This window comes from Pseudoliparis swirei, chromosome 20 (genome assembly GCF_029220125.1).
Source record: "Pseudoliparis swirei isolate HS2019 ecotype Mariana Trench chromosome 20, NWPU_hadal_v1, whole genome shotgun sequence".
Classification (NCBI taxonomy): domain Eukaryota; kingdom Metazoa; phylum Chordata; class Actinopteri; order Perciformes; family Liparidae; genus Pseudoliparis; species Pseudoliparis swirei.
This window is the reverse complement of record NC_079407.1, coordinates 22,389,549-22,414,436: the sequence shown is the minus strand read 5'-3', so window position 1 is coordinate 22,414,436 and position 24,888 is coordinate 22,389,549. Positions and strand designations below refer to the sequence as shown.

Below are 24,888 nucleotides of genomic sequence, written 5' to 3'. Positions count from 1 at the left end.
GGTACAGGGGTAGTATGCCATTTGCTTCATAAACCCACCGGTCCCCGACTGCAGGATAAGATAATATGCACATATAGATTTGTAAACCAGTTCAGAAAAATAAAATACAAAAGCGGAAGTCTTTCAGACGTAACAGTAACTTCATCGGTGAAAGTGACCGAGCTGAGTGAGCCTACGGGTGATGTCATGAACCCAAACACGAGGGGGTTAGTGTGTGAGACGTCCACAACAAGTATAAAGCAGAACTAGTGGTTAGTTTTTCTGGTGGATGAAGGAGATGATAACGGTCTTTACGGAGACGAGACACGGAGATAAGCCCCGCCCCTCGCGGAGCGTCTCGACGCTCATGACGAGAACACGGTGAACGGTCGAGCGAATAAACTCACGCGTTTTGGGCGACGTGAAAAATAGTTGGGCTTTTGGTGTGAACGCACCTTTAGAATATAAAATTCCCATTCCACGGAGTATGGTTATACTTGCGTAGTTCACTGTGTTATATACTAAAAGTAACAATTTCAATGTTTTGAGTCTGTTTTAATGGATTTGGATCACTTTGGTCATTTGCTGTGTAAATCACTTTCCTCTTTGTATTTCTCTCCATGAGAGAATCATAATAACTATGAAATACATCGGCAAATGTCAAATGAGTCTAATGGAGTCATGCAGTGACGCTCAATGTCTTAAGATCAATGTCATTCTCACTGAACAGCTGCTGTTACATTTGACCCAATGAAAGTGGATGAAACACTGCACACTGTGTTTCTTACCGCCACGTTAAACTCCAGTTGGCCTCTGCTGCTGGGGCTGAGAAATAAATACATATAGCAAAAATGAAAGAAAATCATCCCCAAAACAAGCATTATATCAAGTTTGACGTCAACGCTTTCAAGCAAGGTAAATCAACCATCTCTTAATGAGTTCTAGGTTCGTGCTGATGTAAAAAATAAACTGAAAATAAGATTCTAACGGTGTATTTAAAGGTCAACGGGCAGAAATCTACAGAAGGTTTGATGGGCTTCGGCAGCCCGAAGGGAAAACTTGCTGACGACTTTTACACAATCTCATAATAGAAAATCATTTGCAACAGCTCACAATAAGAGAGTGTGTGTGTGTGTGTGTGTGTGTGTGTGTGTGTGTGTGTGTGTGTAAGAGACAGTGACTTAGGCTAATGCAGCCTTAATAGCCACATTAGTTTCTTGCTCCGACTAAATCGTTTGGAGAACCCCGACTAGAAAATAGGTCCATTAGGTAGCTCTAGATCTTTATACACACACACACACACATGAGATCCTGAGACACAACAAAGCTGCATTTAGTTCTCTCCTTTATTATTCTCACAAATCACACACACCTGGACTCCTAATTTGCCTCTATTTTCTTCAAACTTAACACTTACACACACACACACACACACAAAGAGAGTTCCCGAAGACTTTCCTATCAGAGCGGGGGTCCCGCAGTAATGGCAGTTGTTGGCCTTCGAGTCCCGAAATCGAAAGCTCTAATGAGGTGACCAGCCCTCATGGTCACGAGCAGGGTGACGGGAAGCCCTACATCCTGGCATTGAGCAGCAGACCTGTCTCTGGACCTGTCTCTGGACCTGTCTTTGGACCTTTCTCTGGACCTCTCTCTGGACCTGTGTCTGGACCTTTCTCTGGACCTGTGTCTGGACCTGTGTCTGGACCTGTGTCTGGACCTCTCTCTGGACCTCTCTCTGGACCTGTCTCTGGACCTTTCTCTGGACCTCTCTCTGGACCTCTCTCTGGACCTCTCTCTAGACCTTTCTCTGGACCTGTCTCTGGACCTCTCTCTGGACCTGTCTCTGGACCTTTCTCTGGACCTGTGTCTGGACCTGTCTCTGGACCTGTGTCTGGACCTCTCTCTAGACCTGTCTCTGGACCTTTCTCTGGAACTCTCTCTGGACCTGTGTCTGGACCTGTGTCTGGACCTCTCTCTGGACCTCTCTCTAGACCTGTCTCTGGACCATTCTCTGGACCTCTCTCTGGACCTGTCTTTGGACCTTTCTCTGGACCTGTCTCTGGACCTCTCTCTGGACCTGTCTCTGGACCTTTCTCTGGACCTGTCTCTGGACCTTTCTCTGGACCTGTCTCTGGACCTCTCTCTGGACCTGTCTCTGGATACCAGTGCCGGCCAAATGCCAGAGACACACCCGGAGGTGTAAACATGATGCGGCCGCTGCTGGATTTCGAAAGCCCTTTTGCAAATAGAGTAGGTCATTGTGTCCCGCTCAGTGTGAACTCGGGGTCAGCAGACGTATTATCACCCTGACGGCAGCGGCCATGTGCCGAGGACACCCTGCTGGGCTCCACCGTGTCTTTCTCTATCTCGCTCTCTCTCTCTCTCGCTGTGTCGCTTTCTAACTTTATTGATCGTGTCGGAGCAGCGGGAGCACACAGCCCTGTTACAGGTACACGGCGTCTCCGTGGTGAGGAGCGATGCGAGAGAATAATTGGAGCGAGTGGCGCCTCCGGCCAAAGCGAGTCGTGCTATAAACGGATGGCTCGTGTACCCCGGGCACAATCCTGCCCCCGCACGACGGAGTGTTTAATTAAACTGTGACCCGTCCACTGCCACTCACGATAACTAATTATAGGATGCAGAGTATAGCTGATTAACTTATACATGTGATATGGCCCCAACAGCCCCACTGGATGAAAGGAGATTCAAGATTCAAGATGTTTTATTTGTCACATACACACACAGGGTGTGCAGTGAAATGAAAGTGGCAATGCTCAGCAGGAATGTGCAAGGGCAACAAGTACACACTATTTACAATAAAAAACACAATATTTACAGTAAGTGTGTGTGTGTGTGTGTGTGTGTGTGTGCCTAAGAGGGGCAGTTGTGTGGGTCTATGTGGGGGTCCTGGTGAGGTCGGAGTTCACAGTCCTGATGGCCTGAGGAAAGAAACTCCGTCTCAGTCTCTCTGTTCTTGCAGCGTGACTACGGAGGCGCCTGCCTGACCGCAGCAGCTGAAACAGTCTGTTGTTGGGGTGGTGAGGATCCTTCATGATCCTGCCGGCTCTGGTTCTGCACCTCCTGGTGTACAAGTCCTGCAGGGTGGGAGTGTAGTTCCAATAGTGCGTTCAGCCGAACGCACTACTCTCTGCAGAGCCTTCCTGTCCTGAGCGGAGCAGTTGCCAAACCAGGCTGTGATGCTTCCTGTCAGGACGCTCTCTACAGCTCCAGAGTAGAAGGACTGAAGGATCCTCTGGGAAACTTTAAATTTCCTCAGCTGCCTGAGGTGGTAGAGGCGCTGCCTTGCCTTTCTCACCAGAGGGTCTGTGTTCGTTGACCATGTCAGATCCTCGGTGATGTGGACTCCCAGGTATTTATACCCGCTCACCCTCTCCACAGTAGTCCCGTTAATCCCCAGTGGTGAGTACGTCCTCTGTTGTTGTACCCTCCTAAAGTCCACAATCAGCTCCTTAGTTTTGGTGACATTCATGATGAGGCTGTTGTCCTGGCACCAGAGTGACAGATCAGCAACTTCCTCCAGGTAGGCCTTCTCGTCGTTGTCGGAGATCAGGCCCACCACCACTGTGTCATCCGCAAACTTGATGATGGTGTTGAGCTGAACCTGGCCACACAGTCATGTGTGTACAGGGAGTACAGTAGGGGCTGAGGACGCAACCCTGGGGATCCTGTGTTCAGGGTGAGGGTTTGGAGGTGTCTGCCCACCCTGACCACCTGTGGCCTGGCGGTCAGGAAGTCCAGGATCCAAGCACACAGGGGGTGTTCAGTCCCAGCTCAATCAGCTTGCCGCCAGTCTGGAGGGACTATGGTGTTGAAAGCTGAACTATAATCAATGAACAGCAGTCTCACATAGCAGCCACTCTGGCTGTCCAGATGAGAGAGTGTGGTGTGCAGTACCTGGGAGACAGCATCATCCGTGGATCTGTTTGGGCGATAAGCAAACTGCAGCGGGTCCATGGAGGAAGGGAGGAAGGCGCAGATGTAGTCCTTTATCAGCCTCTCAAAGCATTTCATGACCACCGAGGTGAGGGCCACCGGTCGGTAGTCATTCATACATGCTGGAGAAGCATTCTTGGGCACAGGGACAATAGTGGATCTCTTGAAGCAGGCGGGACCACGGACTCAGCCAGGAGAGGTTGAATATTGTGGTGAACACTGGAGCTAGCTGGTTAGCACAGGTCTTCAGTACTCGCCCAGATATGCCATCTGGACCTGCAGCTTTCCTGGTGTTCACCCTCAACAGAGCCCTCCTCACACTGTGCTCGGTCACAGAGAGTGTGTGTTCATCCCCAGCGGTAGAACTCACCTCGGCTACGCTTAACGGTGTTGTTGTTAGCGGCGAGCTAGCGCTGTTGTTGCTAGCCTCAAACCGTGCATAAAATGAGTTCAGGTCGTCCGCTAGGGATGCGTCGGCACTCACCATTGCGCGGGTCTGCTCTGGTAGTCTGTGATAGTCCGTAGCCCCTGCCATAGGCGCCTGGTGTCGCGCTGCTCCATCTGTGATTCCACTCTGTCTCGGTACCTCCCTTTGGCCTCCTTCACCGCCTCCTCAGTCCATAGACCGCTGCCTTGTACTCGTCCATGTTGCCGGATACAAGACCGGAGTTATAGGCAGCAGTACGGGCGTTCACAGCTTCACGGATGGATCTATCAACCCACGGCTTTTGGTTAGGAAAGACCCTAACTTTTACCGTGGGGACGATGGTGTCCGCTAGCGTTGCTATGAGGCTCATTGCTACGTCCGCAAACTCGCTGACGTCACTGGAACTGGATTGGATCATGTCCCAGTCGACGACACGCAGAGCGTCCTGTAGCTCAGCCTCTGATTGGTCAGACCACCGCTTTACGTCCCTCGTCACTACCGCTTCCCGTGCAATCTTTTGTTGGTACTCCGGTAGCAGAAAAATGGCGGCATGGTCCGATTTGCCGAACGGAGGGAGAGAGACAGCCTTGTAGCCTCTCTTGAATGGCGTATAGCAGTGGTCCAACGTTCTTTCCCCTCTGGTAGCACACGTAATGTGCTGGTGAAAGTTCGGCATGACTTTTTTTAGGTTTGCCCTATTAAAGTCCCCAGCCACCACCACAGCCACGTCGGGATACTTGTTCTGATGCCGACATAACACATCATGTAGGTCCGATAGTGCTACGTCGGTGTCCGCTTGTGGTGGTATGTAGACGGCTGTGGTGATGACCGAGCTGAACTCCCGGGAAGGTAGAATGGACGGCATGAGATCGTCAGATGTTCCAGGTTCGCGAGCAGGAACGAGAAAGAGTCTTAATGTCCTTGGGGTTGCACCACTTGTTGTTAGTCATGAAGCAAACCCTCCACCCTTAGATTTACCAGACTCTTCCGTTCTGTCTGCACGGAAAACAGAGAAGGACTCGGTTGGGCATATGACTCGATCCGCACCAGCGGGTCAGCCATGTTTCCGTCAGACAAAAGATGTTACAGCCCTCATGTCCCGTTGGAATCTGATCCTTGCCCTAACATCATCCATCTTATTTTCCAGAGACTGGACGTTAGCAAGAAGGATGCTGGGCAGAGGTGGACGGTGGGCTTGAACTCTCAGTCTGTTCCGAATTCCGCTCCGTTTCCCTCGATGTTTTCGTCGTCTCCCCGTAGTAGCGGCTCCACTGTTGTTGTTGTGGTTCGCTCGTACGATCTCGGCCGGCCACGCTGGATCGATGGAAAAAGTGGACAAAAACCCTTGTTTTGCGCAAAAGTTTATGTCCAAAAGTGTGCTGTGGTCGTATGCTGTTAGTGCCGATGTGTTTGTGGCAAAGAAAACATTAAAAATAAACACAAAAACTAAAAGAGCGCACAATCTCCGCGGAGCTACCTCGACGGCGTCTGGACACAGCCGCGCCATCTTGTCCACACTCAGAGGATTCCACTCTTCCAATCAGCGCTGAGGACTTTGAAGTTCAACTCATGAGTCTTCTTTTTTTTTTAAAGATTTGTAAACACATTATTGCTGATAAATGCCCATTTTCAGTGTTTTGTATTTAATGGTGTGTTATGAATAGCGTTCTGTGTGTGTGGGAGGGGCCAAAGTAAAAGTTATGCTGAGCTAGACATTAACAATACAGCAAATCTAAATAATATCTATTTATTCCTCGTGTTCTGCTGACGGACAGAAACCTCGCCGGTCTTCCACCTTTGCGTGTTTGCAGCGCCTCTCGTATTCTGCGAATTCTCTAAAAAAACAAAAAATGCTAATCTTTGAGAGACGGAGGCAGAGAGGATCTAGAAGACAGAGGGAAAGGCTCAGTCTGAGGATGTGCATCCTTCTGCCCTCCGGCTCCGTCAGACACTAATATTCTCTGTGAAGAGAGAGAGACCTCTCCAACACACTATTATCATGACCGTGGGGGATATGTCGGGATGATTTAAATTCCTTTCTTGCATTCAGGTTTCAGGTTCCCCCTTGACAACATTCACCCAAGATTACATCGCGACTGTGTTAAACATATATTACAGAGAAAAAAACGACAGAAATATCCCTTTTTAATATCTGTGATGTAGAAGTAGGAACTAACTTTTTCAACTGTATAGATACGTCAAAGTGCTTTCCTCCTGAGCATCTTTAACGTACTAATCCGATCTATAAGCTCACAATGGGAGCACGGTCATCATACGTCCCGGCCCCACTCACTCAGTCGCGTTGTTATTGAACGTCAGCAACTTCAGTGCACCTGCTGTATGTTTTCTGCTGGCTCGGCGTAAAACTTTGGCCGCGAGTTGTATCGTAGAATAAGGCAACAGTATGTCAATTATATCGGTGCTTCTTCAGCAATAACACGCATCCAGTTTTGATGATTAAGTGGCAAATAAAGCGCCCCAAATGGCCCCCCTGCCCCACACTCCATTTCTTTCCATGAAGCGACGTCCTTGTCAGCGGAGGAGGAGGAGGAGGAGGGTTTTGGTCCTCATTTCACTGATGGTGAACTCTACAAGTAGTCCCTCCACTTTTAGGTTGAACTCATGTTCACCGTGGGCCACATCGGCATCACGGCCGCCCTCAAAGGTTGTAACTGAAATATGTAAATGTGTAAACTACCAGAAAATATTATGAAATAACTCTTTGCATTTGATTATTGTTTATTTGAGTGTTAGAAATATTGTACATAAGAACATTTCTCTAATGTCATAACATAAATCCATTTCATTTGAAACCTTCAAAATAAAAGCCTGGGCTATTTTTCTTGCATTTCTTGAAGGAAAAGCGATCACGTGTGTTTCAAGCCGTCAGGGGCCACATAAAATGATGTGGCGGGCCAGATTCGGCCCGCGGGCCTTGTGTTTGACACCTGTGGTCTATAGTGTCTGACGGGTCACAGCTTCATTCAATAAACAATATCTTCATGTCAGCGGTGCACTCACAACTGAGCCGGTTTCACCCGCCATGGTCTAATCCAGACTCCCAAAAAACGATTTCATGGAGAGATTGACACCAGCTGACAGATTCTTTTAGAGTTTGTGTTTTGACCTAAAATGGATCATTCCTCCAGAGAATGAGCAGTAAACGTCCCTAATGGCAGAACTGGTACCTGCACACTGGAAGGTGCTCCGTCCACGCCTCGACAGACCACTTTCAAAAGGGTTGTTTACCTCTACGTTCTGGATTGTTTTAGCTCACTAAAATGCCTTTTAAGGTGTATATTTCTAAATGCGGGTTACTTTGTTTCTGTGCGTTTAAGAATTTTTGGGGAAACGCTGACGTCTGAACATGGTAGTTTTACTTTATACAACCAGGAAAGATCTCGTTTAACGGATCTGAATGAACTCCGTCGTGCCCTCCGACGGCCCAGTGCTGTCGCCATGATTATCTGGTCTTTTGACGGAGACCTCCTCATACTCTTCCGAGGATAAAAGCTGTTCCTGAAAACCACTGAGGTGTCTTAAAACATCATATGACAAGACTCCTGATCAACGTTTTCTTGTGGATTACTTCTATTGCAAAGTGACAGTAAGAAGAAAATGCAGTTTTTTGTTGTGATTAAATCTTTTATTGGTTTTCGAGATATGCACATTGTACGTATACAAAAATACTCAGACAAAAACCATTAAAAACAAAAATCTATATATATATACAAATTAATAATAAATAAAAAAGAATACATATATAAATACGTGTAGACATGCAAAAACCTGCACACATATTAACATATATATGCACATACTGTATACTCTAATACACACACACATACTTCGTAAAATAATTCCACTTTGTTGTTTTTCCACATGAGTAAAATGTACTTTTCGCCATGGCACAAAATGTCAAGTACGTATCAAGGAAGACATTATTTGGCATTAAATATTTCTTAACTATTGGTTTACACAGCTAAAGGAAAATAAACTCACTGAGCTCGCTGACTATCTTCTTTCATGGTATTTGAGGTATCGTTGATTTAGCCTTTATCGACACACTCGCATCGTGTGGACTGAATGTTGTCTTAAAACAAATTTGAGGGATATATCTGTTTAAAAAAAGTGTTCTGCAAACGTTCAGTGTGATGAGAGGCCTCTTCTTCTGAGCTGCTTCCTGCTTTTGCGTTGCTCTTTTTGAGCTTTGGGTTGGTGCTAAAAACGTTTTTCCGGTGTGTTTAATCAAAAAAATCTATTCTGAACCGAATTTAACGAGAAGTCGGAGTGCGAGAAACCAGATTATTTTGGATTGTGTGAATTCAGACAGTTTGGAATGTGTAAATGTGCCCGTTGCATCCACACATAAAACTTCATCCCCACAGTGATGCTTCATCAGAGCGCTGTTGATGACATTGTTTGGCTTGCTGTGTAAATACTTGATTGCAGTTTGTATTTGGAATTTTCTTGTCACAATCAACTCTGACTGACACCCCAGACAATAAGTACCATCAAACAAACACTTCCTCCACCGTGCACCGGTTGGTTCTGTTGAAAGCCGGGGGGCTAAATTAGTATTCTATACATGTGTCCACATGATGGTATTAACATTTATTGTGCATTGCTTTCTGTTTCATTCTCAGTGTTTTCTCTGGGCTCAGATTCTAATTCATTTTTTTTCTTGAAATGTTTCCACGGTATCATCTATTATCCGTAGTCGGCTCCATAAAGCAGCAGGCTCTGCGACTGTCGGTCTAATTAGTTCAGTGCTTCTCTTAACGACGGTTGGTTTTCTGCCGAAGCGCCGGAGCTGCTGAAACCAGTAAAGGAGCTGCTTCTGGCTGCTGTTCGGTTGGTGGAGGGTTGATGTCGTCTGCGTTTGGGTTTTATGGATAACTTATTGCCTGGAACCCAATGAGATGTGTTCTCAATGTGGTTATTTTCTTTATCATTAAAGAAAAACATTTTTAAATATGTGTCTAGTACCAGAAGCGAGTATATTTCTGAAGGCAGATTCAGTGTGTGTGTGTGTGTGTGCACCATTATGTGATAACGTGTCTGTGTTTTAGCGATAAAAGAAACACTTCTATCGAAAATAAATTATTTTCTTGGCATTACTTATCATTTGATTGGCAGCATTGCACCCCCCCCCCCCCCCCCTATAAACACAAGTTAATTATACTGAGTTTATCATTTTACAGCAGTCTTAACAACACTTTGCGTGTGTCTTCCACCGTGTGTGTGTGTGTATTAATACGATGTAGATATAAGAAAGACATGCACACATTTAGTTCACACAATGAACAATTTGCATGCTTTATAATCCCCAACGGGAGCAGCCCACGCATTTGACTCGTCTGTCATTTGCTCGATGCATAATTCATTGACGGCTTAATAATTAATAGTTTAAGGAAGTAAATGAAAATGGATTTAATTCAGCACATCGTAGCCATCAGTTGGTGGTTAACTTGGTTAAAACTCGATAGGGTAAACACCTGTTGAAGCCATTCGCTCTCCAAAACTAATTATTTATTTTTGGAACACAGAACTGCAATTAACCGCATCCTCACCTGCGCATCAGAATCAGAATCAGAAACAGTTTTATTGCCAGGAATGTTTACACAAACGAGGATTTTTTTTTGGCGGTAGGTGCAACATTTGGACATGACAAACAACAATCATCACGACAGAAAGACAACAAATAATGTGAAAGTGTTTGGGTGTGTGCTTCAAGTGATGTGTGTTTTAGTTAAAAGTGTATGTTACACGTGGCGTGTGTTTAAGTGTTTAAGTTAAAGTGCATGCAAATAAAGTGGCATGTGTGTGGAGGAGGCCTCAAGTTAAAGTGCATGTTAAAGTGACGTGTGTGGAGGAGGCCTCCAGGAGGGAAGAAGAAGGAGGAGGGAGGAGGAGTAGGAGGAAGAAGGAGGAGAGAGGAAGGTGGGGGTGACAGTCAGTCAGTGGGGGATCCGGGCTCCATTGATGAGCCCGACTGCCGACGGGAAAAAACTTTTGGTGTGGCGGGAGGTCTTTGTCCTGATGGACCGCAGCCTCCTCCCAGAGGGGAGGGACTCGAACAGGGAGTGTCCAGGGTGGGAGGGGTCAGCGACAATCTTTCTGGCCCGCTTCAGTGACCTGGAAGTGAACAGGACCTGGAGGGAAGGCAGATTGCAGCCAATAACCCTCTCGGCCGAGCGGATGATGCTCTGCAGCCTGCACTTGTCTTTGGCTGTGGCTGCAGGGTGCCAGACGGTGATGGAGGAGCAGATGATGGACTCAACGATGCTGGGTGAAGATACGTTTATGGTACTTCCGTTAGCAAACAACTTTGGGACTTGTGTTATCTCTGAGGGCCAAGCAGATGAGACGGAATGGGCATCAAGCTCAAATGTAAACGCAATTAATTCGGTTCATATTGAACTCTGTCGTGGTGTTCTTCAAGAATTAATTACAAGAAAAAAGATTTTGGGATCGATCGGGTCAAAGGTCAAGGTCATGAAAATATCAACATCTTCTTGAATCGCATGACATTTGGTGGGATGATTGGTTATTATCCGGGGACCATCTGATTAGATTTTGGGATCGATCGGGTCAAAGGTCAAGGTCATGAAAAGGTCAAAATCTTCTTTTTACCATAGCACGGTCCATTTTTATCCAATTGGCATGCAACTAATGCCAACATGTTCATAATTCAATGCCCAATCTTGTGATTTGCGAAGGTATGCGCTCTACCGAGTGCCCATTCTAGTTTAACAAATGTGTCCCATAGCTGTGCCGATGGGGTGTGAATGTTAGTGAATGGGTGAATGATGACAAGTAGTGTGAAAGCACTTTGAGGGGTCGGGAGACTCGAACAGATCGATACAAGCACCGCCACGAGTCCTTGATTCAGGAGCTCTGCTCGGCCTTCCTTCCATTTACCGATGAAAGAGCAACTGGGAGTTTGGGGGGGGGGGGGATGAATACTTGAGGGGTGTGTGAGCCGCCTCTTCCTCAGCTCGTGCACTCCCCAAACACAGCGGTGCGGTCGACTCATCGTCGCTGGATCTGTACGCCGCCGGCCAACCTCAGAGAGATGAGCTTGAACTCGGGATTTCAGCTTTAATCTACCAAATTTAGCAGGCGTGATTTAGTAATGGCAACAAAAAAACTCAACGTGCTCTCTCTGTCGGCGTGCTGCGTATTTCAGGGCAATTTCTCATTCTTCCTCGGTGATCGTACGCATCCCGGAGGCTGGACTGTGTGACGGTTACCGCCGCGAGGGCTTTGCTTTTGTGCGCGAGAGCCCCCCCTCAGGAGGCCGTGCCAGGCGGCTCAGCGGATGTGAGAGACGTGTTAATGGGGCACTTTACAGCACTTTGCCGGGGGAAACATGCTTCGCTGAGATTTCTATAATGCGAATGTAACAAGGTTACGTTTTCTCAGCGATGCACGAACCAGTAGGAGGCGGCCTGCTTTTATTAAAGCCTCATAGAATTGCGGACATTTGTTTGTGAGGGAATGGCCTTGGACTTGACGTTTATAAAAGGTTCTGATACTGGGCACTTCGCAGATGATGGAAATTAGGATCCGGATGCGGTGAATTAAGTTTAACAATATTTAATGGCAAGAAGTTCAAACAAACAAGGCTCGCTATCCCGGCTCCATCCGACCTGATACCCCGCAGGCTCCTCCCCCTGTAAACACCGGAGAGCAGGTCTATGCGACACAGGGACCGGAACGAGAGACCGGACCTTCACCTGCACAGCGATATTTAAGCCTCCAATAGCCAATCCCCATGCTCGAAGATTAGTTCTTTCATATTTAGATCGGGGCGCTTTCCGGTTGGCTGGGCTAATAAAAACAACAACATGGAGAAGTTAAACGCCACGTCGCTACGACGTCGTCACTTCCGGTCAGCTAACTAAACAGTTCCTTCACAATAAGTCTGGTACGTTACTTTCCGGATTAAAGTAACGTCACAGGCTTCATCCGGCTTCGACATTTCTGAAATACTAACTAAAATTCATCCCCAAGCGACATACATTTAGACATTATCTCTTTCCATTTACATGAATCAATTGCATAGATAAAACAGTATTGTCCTTATGCTTCATAAAACAATCATAATAATATTCTCCCTAATATTTTCTATAATATTTTTTTAGATGTATTAATTTAAAGCAAAAGACTACATAATCAAAATAAACTATTACAACATAACATGTCCAAGGAACCAGTATGTATGTGTTGATAATGAAGAGTTATTACTTATTATTAACCTACTTGCAGTAAACATGCGAGGATTCTTTATGCTGAGTCACCGCTTTCCTCCAATTTGTGAGGATATTGGCCGGACTTCTCCCCTCAGTCCTGCTTCTGGTTCCCCGGTGCCTTCTGGGTGGAATCTGCGGAGGTGACTCGGATGACGAGCATTAAGAATAACAATATAGAAACGGCAGATCATCTCATGATCTCTCCCCCATACTTACTTATATGGGGGAGGATTATAATTAAATTGAGACTGTTTCACAACCCGTTAAAACATCCTCACAGTAACTTTAAGAATGAAATAGCTATTAAAACATGATCCGTAGAAAGAAATAACATTTCTTTTTACAATCAAACACTTACAATTTTGAAGGCACTTGCAAATGACACGGTAGTATAACATGTCAACCATACTTTGGCGTTTCATTTTGACCTCTTTACTTAAGATTCAATTAAACATCTTTTTTTTTCTCCTTTACAAAATGTGCCAAAACACTGGCGACGAGGAAGATCTCGGGAAGATAATGACAAGAATAAATATGAAAGAAATTTAAATCATACCCTCTAAAATAAAAAGGCAATCTGGTTTGAATAGTCATCAAACACTATTGCTAAGCGGAGGAAAGTCGTGGTGCGTTCACGTCAGATAATTCTTTCGTATTTTCCGAACAAAACCTCAGTCCCGCTTCCCCTCCTTTATTCATCCCTCCGTGGCTCTTGATGACTGAGTGGAGTTTTCAGACTATTGTTCTGCAGACAGCGTGACTGTGCCCATGTACTGTGCACATCTGTGATGTAACTCAGCGGATATGAGCCCATGCTGTCATTATGCTTTGGCGGACACAAAATGGCAGGCATAATTTGCCGTGGTGGGATTTGATTTTCACAGTGATTGCAGAAAATATTATTGGATAGGTTTATTGGTTTTCCTTGTTTCCATAGACCCAGGCTCCTATGATTTACGGATAACAATGCAGAGGGCCCTCTTTTTCATTATTATTATTATTATTATATTTCGCTTGTCAATGCAGCATGAAAATAAAGGAGGAATGAATATTAAAATCCTTTTGGATTCAAGAAATGTGAAGCAAACATTCAACAGCAGCAGAGCCCTCACTTGATGTGAATGAGTTTAATATAAAAGCACAAAACCATATGCAAATAGATTAATTAGATTATAAAAGAAGCACATGTTATGTCACCCTGGACAGCTTATTACTGCACAGTGAGCCCTCCAGATGTGTGACATCACCAAACTTGCAATATTCACCATACTTGCAATATTATCTTTGCTCAATTATGTCACACTCTGTTGGGAAAAGAGACGGGATGCAACTGCGTGGCGTTCTACAGACTTAATGTGATGAAACGGGAACATTAATACTTAATAAAGAAGTGCACCATGTTGTTCTCTTGGATCACTTTTATTATTGTTCTGTAGTCTGGCTGTATGTGATTGGGCCTTGGCTTTGTCAGATCTTTGTCATCTGTGGCTTATGCTGATAAAGAAAGAAGTTCTTGAAAAATTACCCAAATAGAAATATTTTAAAAATAAACAGTGGTCCGTGTCTGTCAGGGCAAATAACCTATGATTCATATGTTTTCAGAGTAAACATACCTGTCAGATATTTCTGTGCGATGTTCCCCTGTGAATGCCTCACACAAAATCACAGAAATGTTTGACGTCTGAATATTATAGAGATTATTATAGACGAGCGTCTCCGCCCACTTCAGCGAGCAGAGTAGGAGCGGCTTGGTGAAGGGTGGTTGTAGATCCAGGGTTACCATGGTGAATAGTAAATGGACCTGGATACCTGTAGAGGGCTGTTTTAGTCTTCTGACCACTCGAAGCGGTTTCACACAGCATGACATCATTCACCCATTCACACCCTGATGGGAGGAGCTAAGCTGTAACGGACATTCATACACTGTAGGCACAGCTACTGGAGCATTTTTGGTGTTGAGTGTCTTGCCCAAGGACACATCAACATGGGCGAGCGGAGCCGGGATTGAAGGACGACCCTGCTCGCCCAGCCGCCCCCATATCATAACCTTCTTTCTAACTCACACCGCTACTGTTCTGTGTGGTGTCTGCATGCGTTTGGTTATGCAACGTCTGAGTTGTTGGTTTTATGTTTGTAGCAACTTTCCGTGGGCAAATTATTGCGATTGGTTGGAGAGTGTTGAGGTGCGTTCACACCAAAATTGATGCTATTTTTCGCGTCGCCCAAAACGCGTGAGTTTACTCGCTCGACCATTTGCCATGTTCACGCCATAAGCGTCGAGACGCTCCGCGAGGGGCGGGGCTTATCTCCGTGTCTCGTCTCCGTGAAGACTGTTATCATTTCCTTCATCCACCAGAATAACTAACCACTAGTTCTGCTTTATACTTGTTGTGGACGACTCACACACTAACGCCCTGGTGTTTGGGTTCATGACGTCACCCGTAGGCTCACTCAGCTCGGTCACTTTCACCGATGAAGTTACTGTTACGTCTGAAAGACTTCCGCTTCCAGCGCTACGAGAGCGGAACATCTAAACGCTGTTATTGTGTTCATAACATTATAATATATAATATATGTTATATTGTGTCCATAACATTATTGTCCGTCTTGTTCTGATTCAACAGCGGCGGGACGGCGATAACGCCCGGAGCAACTCGAGAGCTGATTTGCCCGAGTTGCGAGATGACCGCCTCAAAGTTGAAATATTTCAACTAGGGGCGAAAATTGCGCCGCTGAAAACGCGTCGCCCGGAAAAATATCACGTCTATCGCAGCCACAGGCGTCTGTACGTTGACTTTTCATGGGTTTCGGTCGGGCGAAAAAATCGCATCGCTTTTGGTGTGAACGCACCTTTACCCCTCGAGTCTAACAAAGGGCAGTGATTAAGAACGCATGTCTTTCAGCGGTACAGATTCCCATACCCGACCGACCTAAAGAAAAAATGTCTTCCTTTCCAGACTGGAGGAGGAACTGTTTGACCAAAACGTTGCAAAACACTGGTATAGATTCAGCTTTCTTTTCCACCGTGGGCCCACAGGTCTCCTACATCCCAGCTTGAATCACTGACTTTATGGTTGTTTAGCCTTTTGTTGTTGTTGTTTAGTCCCACTGTAGTTATTGCACACCTCTTTGTGGTCTTTGCATTTGCCTTTCATCTCTTTGCATTTATTTTGCCGCTTTTCATCGTCATTGTGAGCATCTTTGTGGTCCTTTTTAAAATTATTCTTGGATGCTATGTGTCTCTTTTGACATTTTGGAGGAGAAGGCTAGGGTGGGCCCTGAGGGATCTCCTCCTCCTCCTCCTCCTGTTCAGTAATCCATCCATTTTCTAAATGGAGTAATGCATGAGTTTGCAGTTTGGTTTGACTAAACTCTGTGGACTTCATTTAAACTGCGTCAATGGAGAGGAAAAGACTCAAAGATGACCGTTGCACAACAGCCCTCGAACCCTCCTCCTCCTCCTCCTCCTCCTGAAGCAGAAGGCAGAACGACGACGGCTTGGGTGGTGTGGGGGGTGGATGTTCTCAAGAAAGTAGAGTTGCGAGAAAAAAAAAGCGGTAAGCTGCCCAGGCTCCTCCCATATCGCCCTGCTTTTTGTACCGAGCCAAGTTTATCGTTGGCTCTCGCAGGACAAGAGGTATGACATTTCAGCACACACACACACACACACACACACACAGCCTCAGTTCCTGCTGCAGTTCAATTTGCTCGTCTCTTCATTAAACCTCTGTTTACTCCATTTGAGCTAATGGCCTGCTCCTATTGGTTTAAACCTTTGCTATGTGTAATCCTCAGGGACCTATCAGAGCCAAGCACTGTCTGGGGAGCACTGGGCTGAATCTGCTGATGCACTCTGGTTAGATCCCCGGGAAATCATGTGTGTGTGCGTGTGTGTGCATCGGTTGTGTATCTGTGTTTGCAAGTGTGTTCCATGTACAAAAGGCTGTGGAGACCAACACACATTCTGTGTCATGTAACACAATGACTTCCTTTATACATGCTGGCAGACATTCGAGCAGCAGAGGTTACATCCAAGGTCAGCCGCTACTCTGGGTTTTTCAACTTAATGGAAGAAGTGTATCTTGACGACTAAAGTTGTTTGTAAACCACGTCTTGGCAAGTCAAGTGTGGAATGCACGTCTCATTTAACACCATCCAGAGTTGAACAGTGAGGAAATTACCTGTTGCCGCAAGATGATGAAAACATGGCTGCAAGCTCTGCGTAACTTATTGGCAACCATCTGCCACCATCGTTGCTCAGTTTCACCTCTGATTGTTGCCAAATGCTCCTCACTGGACCTCTGACAGCACATCATCATTGTCCAGACACCAGGAAACAATGAAGAGCAAACTGTTAGGTTTTGGGTCCTAATCGTCTGAAGTATGAATATTTTCTTGACATAATACAATAACGGTTATGAAAAAAAGGCACTGAACACAAAGAATGAAAACAAAGATGAATCTCTGAAAAACAAAAGGTCCTTTAATATATATAAAAGAATACAAACTGCCAAGAGACCTATTTGGGCCAGTATGTAATTGTGAATATGTTTCACTGGGAAGATGCAGGTCCAGACGGCTCCCAGTCTCCTGTGGTGTTCCACAGGGGTCGGTGCTTGGACCAATCCTCTTCATTATCTACATGCTCCCCTGTGTCATCAGCAGACATAGGATGTCCTTCCATTGTTATGCTGACGACACACAGCTTTACATCAAAACTGCCCCAAACCCCTCTGCAGCCATGTCATGTGTCACCGCCTGTCTTGGGGAGATAAAGGCGTGGATGAGCAACAACTTTCTCCAGCTAAACAGCAGCAAAACTGAAGCCCTCCTTGTTGGCACTCAACACCAGGTTCAGACATCATCCATAACTCACCTCACCTTTGACAGTCAGGTCATACCCCTCTCCTCCACAATCACCAATCTGGGAGTTCGGTTTGACCCCCACCTGACCTTTACTGACCATATAAAATTCCTGTGCAAAACCTCCTTTTATCATCTAAAAAACATCTCCAAACTCCGCCCCATTTTAACCCTGTCAGGCAGAGAAGCTCGTCCACGCCTTTGTCTCCTCAAGACTGGACTACTGCAACTCTCTCTACACTGGGATCACTGACAAGAACATCACCAAACTACAATATATCCAAAACAGCGCTGCCAGGGTCCTGAGGGGAGTCCGGAAATATGACCACATATCACCCATTCCCCAATCACTGCACTGGCTCCTTGTTTCATTCCGGATTAACTACAAGGTCCTAGTACTCACATATAAATGCATCAACGGACATGCACCCCCCTACCTACAAGAACGTATCACTCCCCTAACCTCCACCCGCACCCTCAGATCCACAGGCCGGGTCCCCGACACCAAGCTCCGCACCATGGGCGACCGGGCTTTTTGCTCGGCAGCGCCACGCTTGTGGAACAGTCTCCCTGACCACCTGAGGGAAACTCAGACACTGAACTCTTTTAAAACTGGCCTAAAAACCTTTTTATTCAGGATGGCATTTCTTTTACCTTGAGTTAATTTATTGTCAGCTATTACATTCTGATTTTTTTTCTTTTTATGGGTTGCTTTAACTATGTTTTAATCGGTTTTATTTGTTTTTACTATATGTGTGGCACTCTGAGATTCTTTGAAGGAAGAGTGCGATAAAAATGAAATGCATTATTATTATTATTATTATTGTGTGTGTATATAATATATACAGGACTGTCTCAGAAAATTAGAATATTGTGATAAAGTTCTTTATTTTCTGTAATGCAATTAAAAAAACAAAAATGTCATGCATTCTGGATTCATTACAAATCAACTGAAATATTGCAAGCCTTTTATTCTTTTAATATTGCTGATTATGGCTTACAGCTTAAGAAAACTCTAAAATCCTATCTCATAAAATTTTAATATTTCCTCAGACCAAGTAAAAAAAAAGATTTATAACAGCTGAGTGTTTGTCAAGGCTCAGGAAACCCTTGCAGGTGTTTCGAGTTAATTAGACAATTCAAGTGATTTGTTTAATACCCTACTAGTATACTTTTTCATGATATTCTAATATTTAGAGATAGGATATTTGAGTTTCCTTAAACTGTAAGCCATAATCAGCAATAAATCAGAATAAAAGGCTTGCAATATTTCAGTTGATTTGTAATGAATCCAGAATGCATGACATTTTGTTTTTAATTGCATTACAGAAAATAAAGAACTTTATCACAATATTCTAATTTTCTGAGACAGTCCTGTATATGTATTATATATATAATACATATATACATATAAATAAATATAGACACATATATATATATATATAATTAAAAACAATATATATATATAAAGAATATACTGTATATACACATACATATATATATATATATATAAATACAATTTATGGAGGATGGGGAATAACAGTGATTCTGTGGCATTTGATATGTTGTGATGTTGATTACTGCGTCCCACCACTTCCATCTCTCCTAATGTATCACTCCTTGATGATACACCTGCCCCCATCAACCAACCTATCCATACCCCCTCCCCTCCCCCACCTCCTCTCTCAACCCATGTCCCATCTCTCCACCACCCTCTCTCCATCTCGGTCTCATTTACTTTGTGTGAAGATGCAACATGAAGAACGTTCATCTCTGATGGCACCATCCCGACACTGTTTTCAGTCACAATTCATCATCTTATCCATCTCTCCGTACGCCGCCCATCCATCTCTCTCTCCTTCTCTATTTATTTGTTTATTCACAGAGAGGAAGGCGAGCTACGAGCGAGAGATGGATCTGATGTCGGCCCGATGCCGAATGCAGCATTCTATCATTTCTGTCAGTCGTAGTTTGCATTTTTATGCATTTAACCCCCTCAGCTCTCTTCCCCCTACTCTCCCTCCTCTCACCCCCTCTGCTCTCACTCTCCCTCCTCTCACCCCCTCTGCTCTCACTCTCCCTACTCTCCCTCCTCTCACCCCCTCTCACCCCCTCTGCTCTCACTCTCCCTACTCTCCCTCCTCTCACTCCCCCTACTCTCCCTCCTCTCATCTCCTCACTCCCTCTCCTCCCCCCTACTCTCCCTCCTCTCACCCCCTCTGCTCTCACTCTCCCTACTCTCCCTCCTCTCACCCCCTCTGCTCTCACTCTCCCTACTCTCCCTCCTCTCACCCCCTCTCACCCCCTCTGCTCTCACTCTCCCTACTCTCCCTCCTCTCACTCCCCCTACTCTCCCTCCTCTCATCTCCTCACTCCCTCTCCTCCCCCCTACTCTCCCTCCCTCTCACCTCCTCTCACTCCCTCTCCTCTCACCCCCTCTGCTCTCACCCCCTCTGCTCTCACCCCTCCTGCACAACGTTGATTTAGCGAGCGAAGGGTGTGATGAGGAAATGATCTTGTTCTCTGATGAAATCTAGCGATGCAACAACCCAGGGGGGGGGGGGGGGGGTGCAAGTGATATTTTTTTTGTCCCGATGTGCACGCACACGCCGGCATCCGAGCTCTGCGGCGCGCGAGACGGAGATCGGAGTCGTGTTAACGCGACACGTAGAGACAGAATGACATAATGCTGGAGAGACGACCAACAACAGACGGATTGGAAGCTCATTCTGCGCATGCGTTAAATGCGTTAAAAAAATATATTATAATAATCCTGTAATTTAATCATAACGCGTTAACGCGTTATTTTTCACAGCACTAATATATATATTAGGGCTGTCAATCGATTCAAAAAAATTTACTAATTAATCGCACATTTTGAAATTCATTAATCGCGATTAAAACATTTTTTGTCTTCTATTTAAAGACAAAACTTCACACAGAGCTGTGTTTTCAAAGAGGCTCCTACATATAAAGTGCCAGCGAGGTATTTAATATCGTGTATGATAAATTGTTTCTTCAGTGAAACATCCAGATTAGTAAAAAAAACTGGGACTGAGACTGGGGGCATTTTCTCCATTTTACAAAAAAAATTAAATTCACCTTTTAAAGGCTTTTGCATATGACACATACCCACGTGTTATACATCAAACATTCCAGAACAATCTCAGCTCTCTGGACAATGAGGCACATTGTCCTCGCGCCGTGTTCTTTGTCTTCTCTGACTGACAGGCTGCTCATGAGCTAAACACTCTGTAGATGCAGTCCATCTACCAGAGCATCGTCTGTGTTCTTCACTTCAAAGAGATGCTGTGGCCGTCACTGTAATAATACTCCGGTCCAGATGGGACGTTTTCACGGTAAATGGTGTAATTGTTTTACATTCATTCTGGTTTTCTAAATTGCATCCCAATCATTTCGGGTGAATGGCTTTGGTGCCGACTCGGGGGACTTTCTCGTCAGATTCATCAACTTTTTGGGCGTTGCTTAAATTGGCAACCCTGGTCGGGGGTTATCTAGCCAACTCACTCGCGGGCTTCTCCAATGTCACGGAACCTGGCCGCAACTTTTAGATAAAGTTCAGGCAACTCAACGTTTTTTCTGCTTAAACTCACATTCAAGATGAAAAGAAACCAAGGTTTCCTGTCGAGCAGTGAACGCCTCCTCAGATGCTTTCACCACCCAACATTCAGCCAGACCTCATGTGCTTCTCTTCACGTCAGCCTGGAATACGCCCTCCACCCCTCTCGTTCTGCTTTCCTGTGTGGACTTTACTGTAAACACTTTGCTTTCCACTTTACCAGCTACACCTTGTTTTACCTTTCCATCTCTCATGTTGCTGCTGCAGCTCTCCGAGTTCATTAAAGGGAAACAAGCATCCTAATGGGCAGCATACGCACTTCCTCTGCGCTCGGAGTTCACCCTCACACTGACGCTGGGATCATATTGATTCTGCTGTTGAAGCTGCAAAAAACGCAAATAACTAAATAAATGCATCATCTCAACGAGCTGAAAGTGCGTTTTCTGAGGGACGATCGAAGTGACCACTTCAGAGTGAATAATGGTTGATTTTACACTGATTGCACAGCTCTCTCTCTCTGTCTCTGTGTGTGTGTGTGTGCTCAACACAATTGACTTCTGCTGTAAATTCCCAAACAGTTATTACACTCAGTTTGTTTATTAGAGACAGCATGAGCGTGAACCCAGTGCAAGTGGGTCAACATGATTGTGCGTGTGTGTGTGTGTGTGAGATTGTTTCTTGCTTTCAGCCAACCGACGAGCAGCATTTGGTCGGAAAGACAAAAAGATTTGCATTCCCCCCGCGGTTCATGATTAAAGCGCTCTCTGTTTCTGACAGCCGAGAGGAGTCGCCCTCGCTCTCGTCAACACGTTGTCAGATAAGAGACACGTGGAGTTTATTGCCTGTGTGTGTGTGTGTGTGTGAGACGGACAGACAGCGATAACGGGGAGAACACAAAGAGCATATCTTGTACAACCCCCTTTGTTTGGTTGTGCGTGCTGCAGCGTGTTGTGTCTCCTTTCAGTGCGGGCACACTTCCATGTTAGTGAGACGGTGTTTGACATTTGGGTTGTTTTTCTCTCTTTCAAGGTTGGCTCTTTTTAAAGCATGAACGGCCAAATAATGATCTAAAAACCATACATCTGACGTGTATAGTCGTATAGTGCCTTCGCGGTTGGGCTGAAACCGCGATCTCTTGGAATCTTTTTACATACAGCGTGTTTACCTTCGCATTGAAAATGCGGAAGGTTATGTTTTGATCGCCGTGTATTTATTTATTTGTATGCGTGTTACTCGCATAACACAAAAAGTATTAAACCGAATCGCATGACATTTGGTGGGATGATTGGTTATTATCCGGGGACCATTTGATTAGATTTGGGGATCGATCGGGTCAAAGGTCAAGGTTAAGGTCATGTAAAGGTCAACATCTTCTTGAATTGCATGACATTTGGTGGGATGATTGGTGTTTATCCGGGGACCATTTGATTAGATTTTGGGATCAATCGGGTCAAAGGTCAAGGTCATGGAAAGGTCAAAATCTTCTTGAATCGCATGACATTTGTGGGATGATTGGTTATTATCCGGGGATCATTTGATTAGATTTTCGGGTCAAAGGTCAAGGTCATGACAAGGTCAACATCTTCTTTTTACCATAGCACGGTCAATTTGTATCCAATTGGCATTCAACTAATGCCAAAATGTTCATAATTCAATGCCCAATCTTGTGATATGCGAAGGTATGCGCTCTACCGAGTGCCCGTTCTAGTTGAAAATAGTTTGAGTTGAAATAAAGTGAAACCCTTTCAAACCCCAGCCATATAGTGCACATATTTACCAGTAGGCTACATGCAACAACAATATTCTTATTTATATTTACATATCAACAACCAATGATCTTCTCTTCCCGTAAACCAACAACCAATGTGTGCTTACGTCGGCGTGGCCCGACCAGTGTCCACCAATGACATCATGACATCCAGCCATCAACCAATCTGAGAGCTCTGTGTCACGCTAGCGGCCCAATCAAGCGGCGTGCGGTTTACGTTGGCGTAACCTCGCCAACAATTCCATTTCACAGAATACCGACAGAGGCTGCAACATCCGTCGGAAGCATCCGCCGGCGACTTGTCAGAATTCTTTGAATCGTCAGTAATCTGAGGCAATCGTTACCGTCTCATGGATTCTCGTGAGTTACTGTTCATGAAGGAGTTCACGTCCGCAGTAGGGAGCTTTTTATGCAAACGGCAAACATTTTTTAAAAAAGGTAAAGAATTTAGACTCCCATAACCGCTGAGCGAGGACTGAGTCACATCCACCACGCCCGTCTGCATCGGCGCGTATTGATCTTTTTGTGTAAAACACAAAATGGCATGTTCACGCACATGCATGCATGAATAATAAACATGCATGTGCACACACACACACACCTACACACACACAACTGTGGCCATCTGTTGATCCACAGCAAATTTGTCCGCTGGTGGGTGCAACCTCGTCTCTCTCTCTCTTTCTCTCACTCTTGCTCGCTCTCTCTCTCTCTCTCTCTCACACACACACACAGACACACACACACAAGCTGTGATGTTTCAGCGTCTCGGGGCCGAGCATGACGAGGTGTCAAAATGTTTCGCTGTGCCTGCCAAGTATCTCCCTGTCGGCCTGTCTCTCTTCCTTTTTTTTTTTATTATCCCTTTCCTCTCTCCGGTCTTCCACTTCCCTCTGTCTCCGTCTCTCATTCCCCTTCCTCTATATGTCACTCCTCTTTTCCTCATACAGCCGTCACCTCTAAACCTGACACATTTTCAATTGCGATACAAAATGATGACACGGGTGAAACTTTGCAGTTTTCGCTAAAACTTTACACACCAAAACATTGATCCTCACGTCATTAGAGCCGGCGGACCGCACGTCATTAAAATCAGTCCAAGGAAAATAAGTGCGATATGTATATAAAGATTGACTGACGTGTGTTGGCCCATCACACACAAACACCCACACATACACACACGTATGGGTCACTTGATGTCAGTTTCTTTTCATAAAGGGCGGGTACTGCATGTCTTAATGGTTGAAACTGTGTAGTTATTATGTATGACTTTTCCTTGTCAGACCTTGGACCACAATGCATCACACCACAAGTATGTGTCACTTCTCTTCAAGTGTCACTTCGTGCGGCGGGCACCAACAATGTGCAAAGAAAGTGTCACCTGGCCTGCACAGATCCCAGGTGAACATAGTTGCCAACTCCGACTCCTCTTGTAAGGTTCTGTTCTGTGTGTACTCTGTGTCCTCTGTCTCCTTCATTGTTTCATTCCCTGCACCTGCCCTCAGCCACTCTCGACTCGATAGTGTCTCATGTCGTACACCTGTTTCCATGTCGAACACCTGTTTTCCCCCCTATATATTGTGCCACTCTTTCCCTTGTCTTTTGCTGGATTGTTGTCTTTTTCCCGTCGTCCTGTCTGTCGTATCTGATCCTGCCTGCTTCGACCCTGCCTGCCTGCCCTGAACCCCGATTCTCTGCCTGCCCCTTTTTGGACTTTGTTGTGTTTTTTGTTACCGTTTTGGCTTCAGTAAAGTGTTTTTTGTTCATCTACATTGAGTCCTCTCGATTCCTCTGCGTTTGAGCTCCTGTACCTTGACACCTCTGGCCTCAGTTGATGCATATGAATAGATTTTTTTAAAAGTCTTTGCAGTGAAATTGCAAGATGGCGTCTTCTCAAACTTTCGTTCAACACATCGAATTATCACATTCCTTTGTCTTTCTCTGCAGACAGCGTGGAAACGGGACCAATGCTCGTTGAAATGAGAGAATAAAAACTGTCCAATCGAAAACCATTCCTGTCGACTTCTCTCTCTTTCTCTTGCCCACCTCCACTTCTTCT

The 24,888-nt window shown here is 45.3% G+C and overlaps 1 protein-coding gene across 6 annotated transcripts in view; it reads left to right on the top strand.

The window, feature by feature from the left end:
- Positions 1–24,888, top strand: part of si:cabz01090165.1 (uncharacterized protein LOC100333421 homolog) — a 349,850-nt gene that overhangs the window by 160,987 nt on the left and 163,975 nt on the right. The window lies entirely within an intron of this gene.